General features: G+C 30.7%; 1 pseudogene; it reads left to right on the forward strand.

Moving 5' to 3' along the window:
- The first annotated feature begins 11,917 nt into the window (after positions 1-11,917).
- LOC145051126 (protein FAR1-RELATED SEQUENCE 5-like) lies at positions 11,918-13,884 on the forward strand (annotated as a pseudogene).
- The last annotated feature ends 809 nt before the right edge of the window (positions 13,885-14,693 follow it).

Raw genomic sequence — 14,693 nt, forward strand, 5'->3', positions numbered from 1 at the left:
ACAATTCATATATTATTCTGTTAGAATATAATACAATATAAAAATGCATTTCATTTAATATATTATTCTAATTACAAAAAATATTTCATTTAATATTCTGATAAGAATATAATACAATATAAAAAGGCATTTCATTTAATATATTATTCTAATCACAAAAAATATTTCATTTAATATTTTGATAAGAAAATAACAATAATGTCATATTTATATTGAAAATAATGTCATATTTATATTGATAAGAATATAAAAATAATGTTAGTACCTTCAATGGAAGTTTACTTGTGATATGCCACATACAAAATCTATGTTTTGTGTGTGGCAATACTATCTCAATAGCTTTTTTATTGCTGGATCTTGATCAATCACGACCATGATTGGTGCTTTTCCAAAACACTTCAAGAATGACCGAAGTAACAAGATATAGGAATTTGTATCTTCTCTACACAACAAACCAGCTCCAAATGTCACACACCTTTTGTGATTATCAATCCCAGTAAAAGGTACAAATACCATATAATACCTAAAAAACACAAAAGAAGACCATTAGAATATATAACTAAAAAATGTTTATAATTCTAGAATAAATACATGTGTGTATGATATGTTGCGTCAAACGAAACAACGTCCCCAAATAACTTAAAGTTTTGTATTGAAGTGTCATCGGCCCAAAAGAGAGCATTTAACTGCTTCGTGTCGCATCTGTATTCGTATGTAAAATTTGTAACATTCTCTTACGATTCTTAAGCTTTATAATCAACAAATTTGCATCAGTGCCCCCAATGTGACAATTTATATCCCTTGTAAAAATTTTCCAATCCATCTCAAGTCCACCAACAAATTCACATCCTCCTTTTATAACGTACATTAGCCTATATGTTGTAGTTTCCCCCACCTTTGCACTCGAAAGCTTATGTATAAAATCTTGATCAACAACATCCAACTGACTTTTAGCTCGTGAAAGATGCATACAATCTTGATTGATCAATTTGTAGGTATGTTGTTGTCCAAAGCGCCACAGGTAAACTTCTGAAGAATCTGGTATAACTTTGAATGCAACAAAGGCTTTGCAATTTGTGCGTTTACAATTACTATTTCTCAATTGCTTGTTATGATCATCACTAATCGTGTCTAAGGTAGAACTGTTTGGCAATCCCCCTCTATTGCATATAAAATATTTCGAAGTTGTGATTCCATTTTTTCCTCTTTGTTGATTTTCTAATATCAAAACCAAATCTTAATGCATATCCTTTATACCACTTATTGATATATAAATGTATGTACATGATGATTGAATGAAAGTTAAAAATTAAACAATGAAATAGATGATGCATTGTCAAATAACATATTATAGATTAAATTGTTTTCTAGGTCAAACAAATTCAACAACAAATGATGTTTGATTGTTGAATTGGATTTCTCAACAACAGATGATGTTTGATTGCTGAAATCACAAATCATAAATATATAAATTGGAGAAATCGATAATAGCTTGATGATGAACTAGGTTAAAAATTAAATATGTTATATGCAAGTAACAGTGAAATCGATGAAAACTCAAACCTTGATCAATTGACGATTTCATGGTGTTGAGTAAAATTCATAGCTTGAAAGATGGTAAACAACTGTTGAAGATAAAGATTAGTAGAAATCGTTGAACACTTGAACCTCTACCGAAATCGATGATCAAGGAGTTAAAATTGATCAAAATCTTCTATTGTCGATACATGAACATAAACATCAATCACTCAGATTATCAATTGCAGACGTAGAAGAATCAAGAACATGAACTCGAAAAACACAAAAATCGTGAATTTAAAAGCTATTATTTAGCATCGTTCGATCAATGTCCAAATCAAATCGATTATCGGTTGAAAGAATATAAGATTGGAGATAGAATGTCGATCAAATTGAATTGAAGAACAAGGAATGTTGATTCATTGCATAAATTGGTAAAAAAACCCGGAACAGATGAGATGATTTCTTGATGACGTGAAAATTAAGCTAACCTGATATCTGATCATCTTAAATTTAACCTAGTGACTAATCTACCCCTAATTAACTAATCAGTTAGATTAATTAGTGTTAATCCCTTTTTTATGAGCCACAAGATCAAATTTGATCAAAGGCTAAGATTTGGTCCCCATGTCTTACAAAATATAGATGGTCTCAAATGAACCTCTCTCTCTCTCTCTCTCTCTCTCTCTCTCTCTCTCTCTATATATATATATATATATATATATATATATATATATATATATATATATATACACACACACACACACGAAAAGTAGTTTGACATTAGGATTTAGATTTCATGATAGTATTTTCTATATTCTTTATGACTGAAATTTGAAAAGGTCATATTAAATATATCAGATTTTATTAATTTGTGGACGTTCAAATTCAAATGAGCCCATAAATGTGTACCTATGATAATATAACAATAAAAAGTCACAATCTTACTTGATAATTAACATTTCATCAACCCATGTTTTTTTAAGGCATCCACAATGCATCAAATTTCATAGAACTCAATGAGTTATCACGTTAACATTTTATATTTTATACAACACTGTCAATTTTTTTCCTACAATACATCGGACTCTTCAAAATTCAATGAAACATATTTAAATATTTATTTATTTAAGAGTTATAAAACTTTTCTTTTTTCCATTGAAGGGTTTAATGGGTATAGAATTTCAAATCCATTGAAAATCAATATGACATCTCATGATGGTAGAGTTTAATCAATTGTATAACAATTAACCTTACCACCTCATGAAAACTTTTCATTGTATCATTTCATCATCATATACTGTGAAAGTTCCATTTACACCTATTCCTCGTTACACACGACAATGCATATAATTTCTCCCCTTTTTAAGGATATTACATATAGTGTAAGTGTGGTAATCAAAATAATAAATTTCATGAGCATTAACTGATAGTTAAGAAGTGCATGCACCATGCATGAATTTTATTAATTGTTTGTCAAACGAATACAATTAGTTAACATATACGCGGAATCATGAACAAATAAACAATGGAATAAAAGAAGAATCATGCATGAGTAATGAGTTCTTCTAAGGTGTAATCTAGTGCAGGCACCAACATCAGCAAGGGTTACCACAGCCACCTGTGTTACAACATCCGTTGCCTGGCGGCCGAACAGGTCCTTTTTGTAGAGATGATAACAGAAGGTTTCCAGTCTTCATCCATGTTTCTTCAAACTCTCCATTCAAAAGTCTACAGGCTCTATTTGGTTCGAAGCTTATGAACAGCAAAATAAACACTGCCATTATGGCCAAACTTTTGATTTCTGATCTCATGTTTCTACTGTGTGTGTGTGTGTCTGTTTTGCTTCAAACGAAATGAATGCAGTGGTAGAAGGGAGAAAATGGACAAGTTGTTGAGGTTTGATGAGGAATCTGCATTGAGAGGAGAGGGCTATTTATAGAGTTAGTAATCACAACACAGTTTGACTTTGACTTGAATATTTCTAGTCTATAATTACGATTTGGAAATTGAATAGGTCGATTCGGAATATTATATTTGTATGTACTATATGAAACTATTTTTCATAAAGTAATAATCCTTATTAAAATCAAATGCTAGAGGCTAAAGTTTTAAAGTAGTTATCTACGATAGATTGATTTCGATTAACCGACGGTTATATTCGAAAGCTACCTACTTCCGTTTAATTACTAATATTATTTGAATAGAATTTTTGAAAAAGTAAATAATTATTTTTCTAATATATAGTCATAACCATGCTTTTTTGTTAGTCATTTGTGTATGCATGAGAGAAATCGATTGTCAACTTATAATGTTTGATTAATAGTCAAATGTTATATGATTTTCGCTATTTGTATTGCGTTGGGAAGAATATGAACGCGTTTACTAGGAAAAACAAGTATTTAGTAGTGCTTTATATAAATTTGAGACTAAAATAATAATTTCATATGGCAGAGATGTTGAATAATAATTGTTTTCTTTTCCTATTCAATTCTTTAAGCTAAAATTAAAAATCCAATCATTTTTCCTAATTATTTTTCATTTAATAGCCAAAAACTAGTCTTTAGCTAAAAATAACCATGAAAACTGTAGATGATTAGCAAAAACTACTGTTGCAATATGAAATGTATGGTTTGGCTAAAATCAGTTTTAAATAAACTATTTTTTAGGGGCATTGGGTTACTGTTTGAAGGTCCATTAGCCCAGAATATATAAAGTCGAAAATTTTCATTTAGATCATTTTCCATTCTTTGAAACTAAATAAACTCTTTCAATGGCGGCTCTAAGAAACAACCAGGCAGTTTTCTCGTATTCTACGATATTTATTTATTTATTTATTTTTTACCTTTTGTTGTTTAGTATGAAATCTATTAGCATTAGTTACATTTTTTTCAAAAAACGCGAAAGAAAAAAAAAAGCAAAAACCATAGGTTGATATGCCACCTATGGTTTCTTAAGATCATATTTAGTATGCTTTCTGGTATAGTTCAAATCGGTTGTTATTTTTCGCCCAAACTTGAATTGCTCCATATCAAAATGAAGTTGATAGATCAGATGGAGTATATGCTGGATCTGTTACTTCGGATACCAATTTTAATAGCTTTCATAAATCATGACAAAATGTCTTTCTATTTATGAAAGATGTCATATTAGGCATCAGGTCATATGAATTGTGACCTTGCACCACAGTGAAGGCTCATTCATTGTAGTCTCATACTAGGAATTTGTGAATTAGGGCCATCCATGATTGTTAAAAGTATAATATCTACCAATTATAGTAATGTAGTCCAGATACAAAGCAATGTAATCGGATACAAAGCAATGTACATGGTTATAATGGGTAGATTTTTAGAAGTATAATGTCTTAATAAGAAAGAAAAGTATTTGGAACTCTCTAGAAAATTGTTGAACCTCAATAGCAGGAACAAACTCTGCCCTAAATCTGGTAACAAAATCTGGCAGGTCATCGCCTCGATGGTCTCTACTCCAAGGACATGGTACACCTCCTCCCACCAGTCAAACAAGCAACAAATCTAGTCTTTGAACCCTCAGGACAGAATCTAGTCCCAAAATCACACTCTAGATCCACAATCCAATGTATGTTGGCAATGGGGTCCTTCATCCGAAGAAGTCGGGAGCCCCACAAGCACGAAAATCTCAAAAACTAAGAGTGTGTGCCCCAAACTGACCAACTTCTAGCTCTGCAAGAAGAGTCCGTAGACGTTCATCCATCATCTCAATCAACTTCTCCTTGATTTTACCAAATAAGCCACGAATGTCCTACAAAACAGTTCACACAACTCAATATCTCTAGGTTCAACACCGGAACCTAAACCAAAATCTCCTCCATGATGAGTCATCACCATTATGAATAAAAAACATAACAGAATGGTCAAAATACACACGCAAAATCTCTCATGCTATGAGCTTCTTAAAATCTCTTAGACTTTCTTCGATTTGTTTATGGATCATGTGATTTCAATATTTCGGGCCCATACTACCTCCACACATATCCTTACTTTCCTCAAAAATCATCCCAAATCTCCTAGGATTCTACTCCCTATACATACCAAAAAGTTCTCTACTGAGGCCGATAGATTGTTCTACGAATGCAGGTCGTACATAATTGCAATAAGACAGGCGTTCAAATAGATGTCCCTACCATAAGACCTTCATCAAACAAGAACAAGCAATAAGGTTGAACCAAACATTCTAAGGTTATGTAGTCTTAAATATGTGCCACCCTATTGCATTCATCAAACAATCTCCCAGTATCAGTATAAACCCTAGAGTACCTAATTATCAACACTATAAATAGAACTCGGATTTGCTCATTTTCTTCACGAATTTTACTCCATTCTCTCTGGAAAACCTTTCCCTACTCCAAGCCCGACCTTCCCGAGTTTCTAGCTACTTTATCGAGGCGCTAGAGCATCAGAGAGCCCGACAAAAAAGACGTTTTTGGTGTCAAAGTTCTTCCCACAAAGTTTCCAAGTTTTCGCAAGAAATTTCTGTAAGTTAAGCTGCACTTACTATGTTTTGAGTGTAACTTATATTTATGTTCATAGTCATTGTTAGGAACCTATAAATAAGATTTATCAATAATTTCAATCCTAATACATTCAATCTTTCTACAGAAGCAATCGTAAATAGTACTGTCATCAAAATCTTATATGCAACTAATACATTAGGAAACATATTAATTCTCTTAGCAAATCGCTTACTTAAGAAACCACTTTATAACATACATGTACATTAATAATAGCATATTGCGGTGATGAAAAATAAATATTTGTTAGTCATTTGTCTTTAATTCCTCAAAATTGCATTATTAAACACACCTAGTAAGTCGTTAGGTGCCAACATCTAAAGTTAATTCGCTATGATACTAAAAATATAGTACCATCACCAAGTTAAAAGCTCATTGGAGGTTTCGAGCCTACTTCAAGTAAATATATCATAATTCGAAATTATATAATCTCTTGATAGATCAAAAAACAGAATACTTTATGAAACATAAGATATGAGCTCATATTAATAAGATAAAAATCATAAAGACAAAAATCAGCTTGTATTTACAAGAACAATACAATAATCAGAAATGTAGATATATAGAGAAATCATTACACATATTAGACAAATAGAAAATCATACATCTTAAGGTTTAAGCAAACTTTGAAGTCCAACTCTCCAACTCCTGTCTTCACTATAGATTAATAGTTAGTACTCATTAGTCACAAAAATCAATTAAAATAAGATATGGAGAAGTCAAAAATCTAGACAAAAGGTATCCACTATCAATAAATCGATTAGATTGAGAAAGCCGGAAAGGAATTCATAATTCGGATAGGTGATAGAGTTTATATAAAAAATAATCAAATGTTGGAGAGGTATCTAGAAATCAGGAGTATAGAGAAAGACACTAATGAGAGATTCGAGTCCTCGTCATCAACACATCTTGATTATTAAGTTAAGAGTCTTTGTTAGGGATGAGCACCGGAACCGACCCAACTCGAACGAACCAGAACCAGCCCGGGAATCGAATTTGGTGGAAAATAGGAACTGAACTGGATCGCCGGTTACCAGTTCTTGCCGTGTCTTCAATGTTAGAACCGGTCCTCGAGAAATAGCAACATACGATTCTGGTTTTTGCCAGTTCTACCGCTTTTTTCCGGTTCTACCGGTTTCAGTTCCTACCGGCTCCTGGTTCCAAAAATCCACAAGAATATCGTTCCGGTCCCGACCTGATCGGTTCTATCCGGCGACCGCCCAGGGCTCACGTCTCCGGGGGGCCCAAAATTTTTGGGCAATGTAGTGTATATATATAAAAAAGAAATTATTACATAAATGATTTTTAGGCCCTTAAGTTGGTTCAAACTAAAATGAGCTCAAAAGATAAACAATTTAGTTTGATTGTTATTGCTAATTGAGCGTATCTATAGTGAAGAATAAATGATATTTTTTTAAAATCTTTATTATATTTGTCTTTAAGAGACTTTTTTTTTTCTTTTCACCCCGGGCTTCATATACGTTTAGACCGGTTCTGTCCAGTTTCGATACTGATTCCGACCGGTTCCCTGGTCCAAATGCTCATCCTTGTTCTTCATTGTTATAAGCACCAATTGGATTTTAGATCTGCACATAAGCATTTCAATTTCTCGCACTTTCTTTGCCTCCTCGATAAAGGCTGTTGTCGATCGGGTAGCAAAAATCCAACGCACTACTTAGTGGGCTACATTTATAGGCCAAAATAATACGTATACCTATTAATACAATTACAATGGGCTAAATTTATGCCCCTTGTTTTTTTGTTGCCTTAGGCCTGCCTAACTCGCCTATGTCGGCCCTGCACTAGTTGAATATACAACGAGAATACAAAAATCTAATATATTTAACATGTATTCAAACGGAATTACTTAACTATATATTTAATAATCTTCTTAAATTTGATTTTTTTTATTAGAAACAGCAAAATTATATTAAAATGAACCCCAACTAGTAAGAAACTAGAGGGGAGCAGGAACACAGAAAAAGAAAAAAGACATACAATAACCGTTTATAATTATAGAGATTTACAATTATGATGAAATTAATGACTTTGTTAGTATAACGAATATACCCTCCATATTAATTATGGACTGTTACTTAATTATATTAGTTACTAGTTGTGAGACCTGTGTATTACACGGGTTTAATAAAAATAAAAATTTAATATCAATATTTAAACATTAAATATTTTATAAAATAATATTTTTACATATCATAATGTAATCTTTTCAAACATTTATAAAAAAAATCAAATCTTCTTTAGAGCATTTATGAGAATTTATTATCAAATTAATAGAATGATTCTCTTTCCTTATTTGAAATTTTATTTTAAAAAATGAAAATTCTCAAAAAATGACAAGTGGAAAATAATAATTCTAAAACTCTCACAAAATTACATGTGGCAAACTCTTGAGAATTTGACAAGTGGCAAAAAAACCTTTATTTATTAGAGAGGATTTAGATTGAAAATTACAAAATGATTGGCAATTATAAAATCCAGCATTAACTGTTAGTTAAAAAAAAATGCACCATGCATTAGTTTTATTAATTGTTTACCAAAACTCAAACGAACACAATTAGTTAAATTATACACGGGATCATGAATAAATTAATGGAATAAAAAGAAATAAAAACAACAAATTGTTGGAAAAATGCTTTAAGAGTTCTTGTAAGGTCGGTAATCCAATGCATGCACCAACATCATTTGTTGGTTTCATTGATCGGTAGAAGTTGGAGTATGAGTCAGTGATGGTGGTGGAGGCGGTGGAGCACCACCACTATGAAGACGGCCAACAACCTTCCTGGAGCCGACACAAGGGTTACCACAGCCACCTGTGTTACAACATCCGTTCCCTGGCGGCCGAACAGGTCCTTTTTGTAGAGATGATAACAGAAGGTTTCCAGTCTTCATCCATGTTTCTTCAAATTCTCCATTCAAAAGTCTACAGGCTCTATTTGGTTCCAAACTTATGAACAGCAAAATAAACACTGCCATTATGGCCAAACTTTTGATTTCTGATCTCATGTTTTTTGTGTTGTTTCTGTCAAAATAAGAAAAAGGACGAAGTTGTAGGATAAAATTGTTAAGGTTTATTTATGAACAATCTGCATCACAATGGGAGCTATTTATAGAGTTAGCGATTACCACATAGTTTGACTTTGACTGGAATGTTTCATAGTCACTTATTAGGATTTGAAAATGGAATAGGTCGTATATGCGCAGTAGAATTACATATCTGTTAACTTTTTTAAATCATTTTTATTGAGATTCAATTCAAATGTTATAAGGGCATCCATTGTGGATGCCTAAGTTACACTTTGAAAACATTTGCATAAAGATTGATCGACTTTATCTGAAAATTAGTTGAAGTGTTGAACCAGTAAAAGTTGTAGAACACGTGGAAAGTCTTCTAAAATATACTTATATTGATATAAATACTTAAATAGCTTTATTTAGTTTGCAGTCATACTTTATTATGTCAAATCTTTTTTATGTATCAAAAAGACCGACAAAAATGCTAAGTTAATCCGACTGGACCGATTCTAACAAGTATGAAACTTTTGTAATTTCTTTTTTATGCCCAAGAAAAGCAACTATTAGTATTTTTTATTTAATCGGTATGTTTTTGTTTTATAATCGCTGAAAAATGTTCTTGGTATGGACTTATTTGGCGGATTTTTGGAAGCCTCTAATTTTTAGTTTTATAAAAAAAAAATCAATTTAAACAAAAAAGAAAAATTATTTGGTAGTATGAGTGTTTAGTTTTTACTTTAAACAAAAGAAACTTCAAATTTAAAAGTTATTTCATATAGACCTTTAAGAAAAAATATTACGCTTTTTAAATCAATTTTCAAAAATGCCCTTGATATATATATATATATATATATATATATATATATATATATAGAGAGAGAGAGAGAGAGAGAGAGAGAGAAAGAGTTAGGTTCAAATGTTTTCACTATCTATTGCGTGCATGTATGATTGATTCTAGACCAATCATTTTAGTTATTTTAAAAAAGTAATTAATTCATATTAAATATTAAAGATGTAATTAATACCTATTATATTTTCAACATGTAATATGCATTAATTACTTTCTTAAAATAACTAAAATGATTGGTCCAGAATCAGTCATATATACACACAATAGATAGTGAAAACAAAATAACCTAACCCTATATATATATATATATATATATATATATATATATATATATATATATATATATAGAGAGAGAGAGAGAGAGAAAGAGAATTAGTTTCAAATGTTTATAACAAGTAGTGTGTGCATGGATGCACCAATCACAATTTAGCAAATTATTAATTATTTTATTTATTATTTGAGGATAATTATGTAATCTTTCCTTTTAAATTCTTTATTTAGTCTGATTTTTATCCCTTTATATTAGACAATGATTTATGATTGATTTAGTTATCATTAATTTAATTTTATTTATATATTCGATGCAAACGTCCCCCTTACAGATCACAATTATCGATTCCATTAGCTGCTGATCAATTTGTTTTACACAATCGATGGATGTTCATAATGGAAATCGGAACCAAGTATTCACACATTACTAACAACATCTCTATATGATAATGAAGATATTTTTCAAACGTCCCCCACACACCCTTTTATTGTTTTTACATATACATACATACATACATACACACACACACACACACACACATATATATATATATATATATATATATATCAAATCTGATAATCTTCCAGGAAAATGAAGATCAAAATCCCAGGAAGGATCTGGGTAATGTCAATGATCCCAAGAATCCGGTGAATGAAGTTGTGAAGAAAAAAAGAAGATGTAAAAAATGCTTTGGATTTGGTCATGATAGTAGGAACTGTCCGTTTGGATTGAAGAAAGCATAGAACTACAAGAAATTCAACAAATTAGTCGTTTTTATATATTATTTACTTTGATTTCAGTAAAATAAAAGTATGTTTTCGATGAATTATATGGTATTATTAAGTTTCAGTTCAGTGTAATAAAATTATCGTTTGATGAATTGTAGGTGTGTTGCTTTAATTATTATGTTTACAACTAATAATATGTCAGTGGTTTTATGGTATTTTTATGTTTCATAGGATCATACAGTTTATCATTCCAACAGAATATCAGAGTAAAACACTACAGTTCTCATTCCAACATAATGTCAAAAAATAATGTTCATTATATTTCATAAAAATGTATGATGTTTCATAAAATCAAAACACATAATGTCAAAAAAATATATATTGTAAACAATGAGCAATACAAATAATTGAACTTAAATAGTTTAAGAGTTAATTGTCTTCAACACCATATTACTATAATATTCTAGTAGGTTGATTTGGATATAACACACAGTAAACATTTTTGTTAGCCATATTGTTATATAATTCTTTCAGAATGATATTCAATGTGTGCATTGATTCGAGGTAACACAAATTGATACGTTCTATAAGTCATATTGGTAGAGTGTAGAGTATTCTAATAGTATTATGTCATTCTGATAATATGCAGAGTTTAAAATACATATTGATATATCATTCTAATAGAATTATGTCGTTAATAAAATATTGTAAAGTAATTAAATTAATGTGCTGATGGAATTTTTGTTATTTGGAATTTGAATATAGTATGTTATGAATATTTTTATCTTTATCATGTTCTAAACAAGAATCAAATTGGAATCATTTATTTTTATTAGTGATCCCTAATATCAAGCATTTTAATTTGCATAGAATCCGCTTTCATCCCTATTTATTTTGTATGACAGTTTATAATATTTTATTTTTTCAACTTCCAAAACATATACAAACACTATCAAAATTTCTTAGGTATGAGCGATCAAGAACCATATGTCAATAATCATATTTATGAGGAACATTATTTGGCTAGTGATGATGACAATGGAATTGAAGATTTCGATTTTCCTGATAATGATACACTATATGATGGCGGTTTTTAAATAGGAGAAAGCGGTAATCCTAATTTAGGTGAGTTTTTGAATATATTGTTTAATTTTTCATTGTATTTCAGATTATATATTGTAACAAACAAGTTTAATGTTAAATGTTAATATTTTCATCGATGAACATACAGAGGACTCAAATCATGCAGAAGACAAAAATCACTTCGTTAATGAAGATACAGAGGTTAATATTGATTTCATTGAAGGTACTAAATTCAATTCAGGATATTGAAATTTTTACAGGAAAAATAAAATTATTTCAGAATAATATTTATATCATTCTTTCAGAATAATTTTGTATTTGCTATGTTTAAACAGGACAACCACATGTTACACATGATTACGTTTCTCCTGGTAGCACCTTGTATTGGACCCCGATTGTTTCAGAAGATATCAAACCAAAAGTTACATCAAAATTTAATTCATATGGAGAAGCGGTAACAATGTATAGAAACTATGCATTAGAATCTGGTTTTGATGTCAGGCTTGGAAGAGTACAAAAAACGAAAAATGGGATTATTACAAATAGACATTTTGTATGCAATCGGGAAGGTAAGCCAAATACTAGTAAAGTAGCTACTCTGGACATTCAACATAAAAAGATTCAAAGAAAAAAAGATTTATTTAGGAGGAATTGTAAAGCGAAAGTTGTTTTAGAAATAATTCTTGGTACTCTTAGATATGTTGTGATTGATTTTATTGAGCAACATAATCACGAGCTCTTTAGCAAGAGCAATATGTACTTATCTCATTCAAAGAGAAAACTTGATTATTCCCAAGAAATTTTCATTCATAATTTGTCAAAACAAAATATTGGTCCTGTAAAAGCACATAGACTGTATAGTGCTCTTCAGGTCAGTCCTTCGGCTCGAGGTGGATTGGTTTCTGATTTCAAGAATGCTAGGAGAAATCTTAATTGTTACATAGGTGGGAGGAACATGAAATTCCTTGCTGACAAGATGAATGACAAGACGAAAAATGTCTCATCATTTACTTTTGAGTGTAAAGTGTTGAACAAAAGATTGAATGCTCTATTCTGGGCTGACGAAACAGCAAAGTATAACTACAATTCGTTCGGAGACGTTCTATCACTCGATGCCACATTCAGCATGAATAAGTATTTCTAACCTTTAATACTTTTACAATAACAATTTCATTGTTTTCAGTTATGTAAAATAATATTTTATTTTTAAAATATGTATGATATGGTTTTTGTTCCATTCATTGGCATCGATAACCACAAAAAAATGTGTAACATTTGGTGCTGGACTTTTAAGTAAAGAGGATGGAGCTTCTTATGAATGGTTGCTTAGAGCTTTTTTGAAAACTTTTAGAAAACAACCTCAATTGGTTATATCTGACCAAGATCCAACTTTGAAAAAAGCTATAGATAAGGTTTTCATGTTGGCACATCATAGGTTATGTATGTAGCATATAACAAAGAAGTTGCCAAATAAGGTATGCATCAAACGAATATTATTCTTATTTTATGTTATGATTATACAATTATTTTCTCATATTCTAACAGAATCAATTGGTTTAACTGTTAAACTGTACTGATCCTCATTAAATTTCATTTTATACAGATTTTATCAATTAAAGATGCAACCACCAATCAAAAATTTCAAAAGCGTTTTCACTCTATAATTTGGAATTCTAAGCTGGAACCACATGAATTCGAGAATGTATGGAGTATGATGTTGGATGAGTTTAAAATTACAGATAACAGTTGGCTGAATACTATGTATGGTTTGCGAAGATCTTGGATCCCCACATTTTTCAAGCACATTCCAATGTCTGGTCTTATGCGAACTACATCACTGTCTGAAAGTTAGAATTGGTCATTTCAAACCACCACATTAACCGGTTCTTATCTTATCATGTTTATGATGACATTTGAATCAGTCATGGAGCAACAAAGACATAACCAAATTCTAAATGATTTTAATATTGCCACCACTTTTCCTAAATTCATTACCCATAGTCCGAAGGAACCACATGCTTCAAATGTATACACGCACAAGATTTTTTATCAGGTTCAGAAAGAGATATCAAGAGCTGAAGATAATTGTTTCCAAAAAAATGTGATATCTTCCAACGGTGTTGACATAATTGCTGTTTTGGAGAAAAAAAAACAAAATAACTACTAGGCAAACAAATGATGTCGATATGGATGACAAAGATGAGGAATACAATTACAATTGTCTTATAAGGGATACTGAATACACGGTATATTTTTTTCACTTTAGTTGTCATTCTATTATTCGAATTTAAACACTAAAAACTTACAACCTAAAGATACTCACTAATCATCTTATATATTCCAGGTCACACACTCAACCAAAGATGGTTAATTCAAATGTACTTGTATGCATGTTGAACATGTAGGGATCTTATGCAGACACATATTTTGTGTGTTTAAGTTTTATGGCGTTGAACAAATTCCTGAAAAGTACATTTTGAAACGTTGGCGTAGGGATGTTATTCCAACAGAATTATTGAAAAGACGCTTCAATAGCTCTTTTGACGATTCTAATTCCGACATGACTGCTATTGATATTTTTTCAACTGTTGACCGTTGTGTGTCTTTCTTAAGCCATGATGCAGCTAAGTTAAAGTTATACCTTGACGAGCAGAATAAATT

This window comes from Lactuca serriola, chromosome 5, assembly GCF_051521515.1.
Source record: "Lactuca serriola cultivar US96UC23 chromosome 5, Lser_US96UC23_V15, whole genome shotgun sequence".
NCBI lineage: Eukaryota > Viridiplantae > Streptophyta > Magnoliopsida > Asterales > Asteraceae > Lactuca > Lactuca serriola.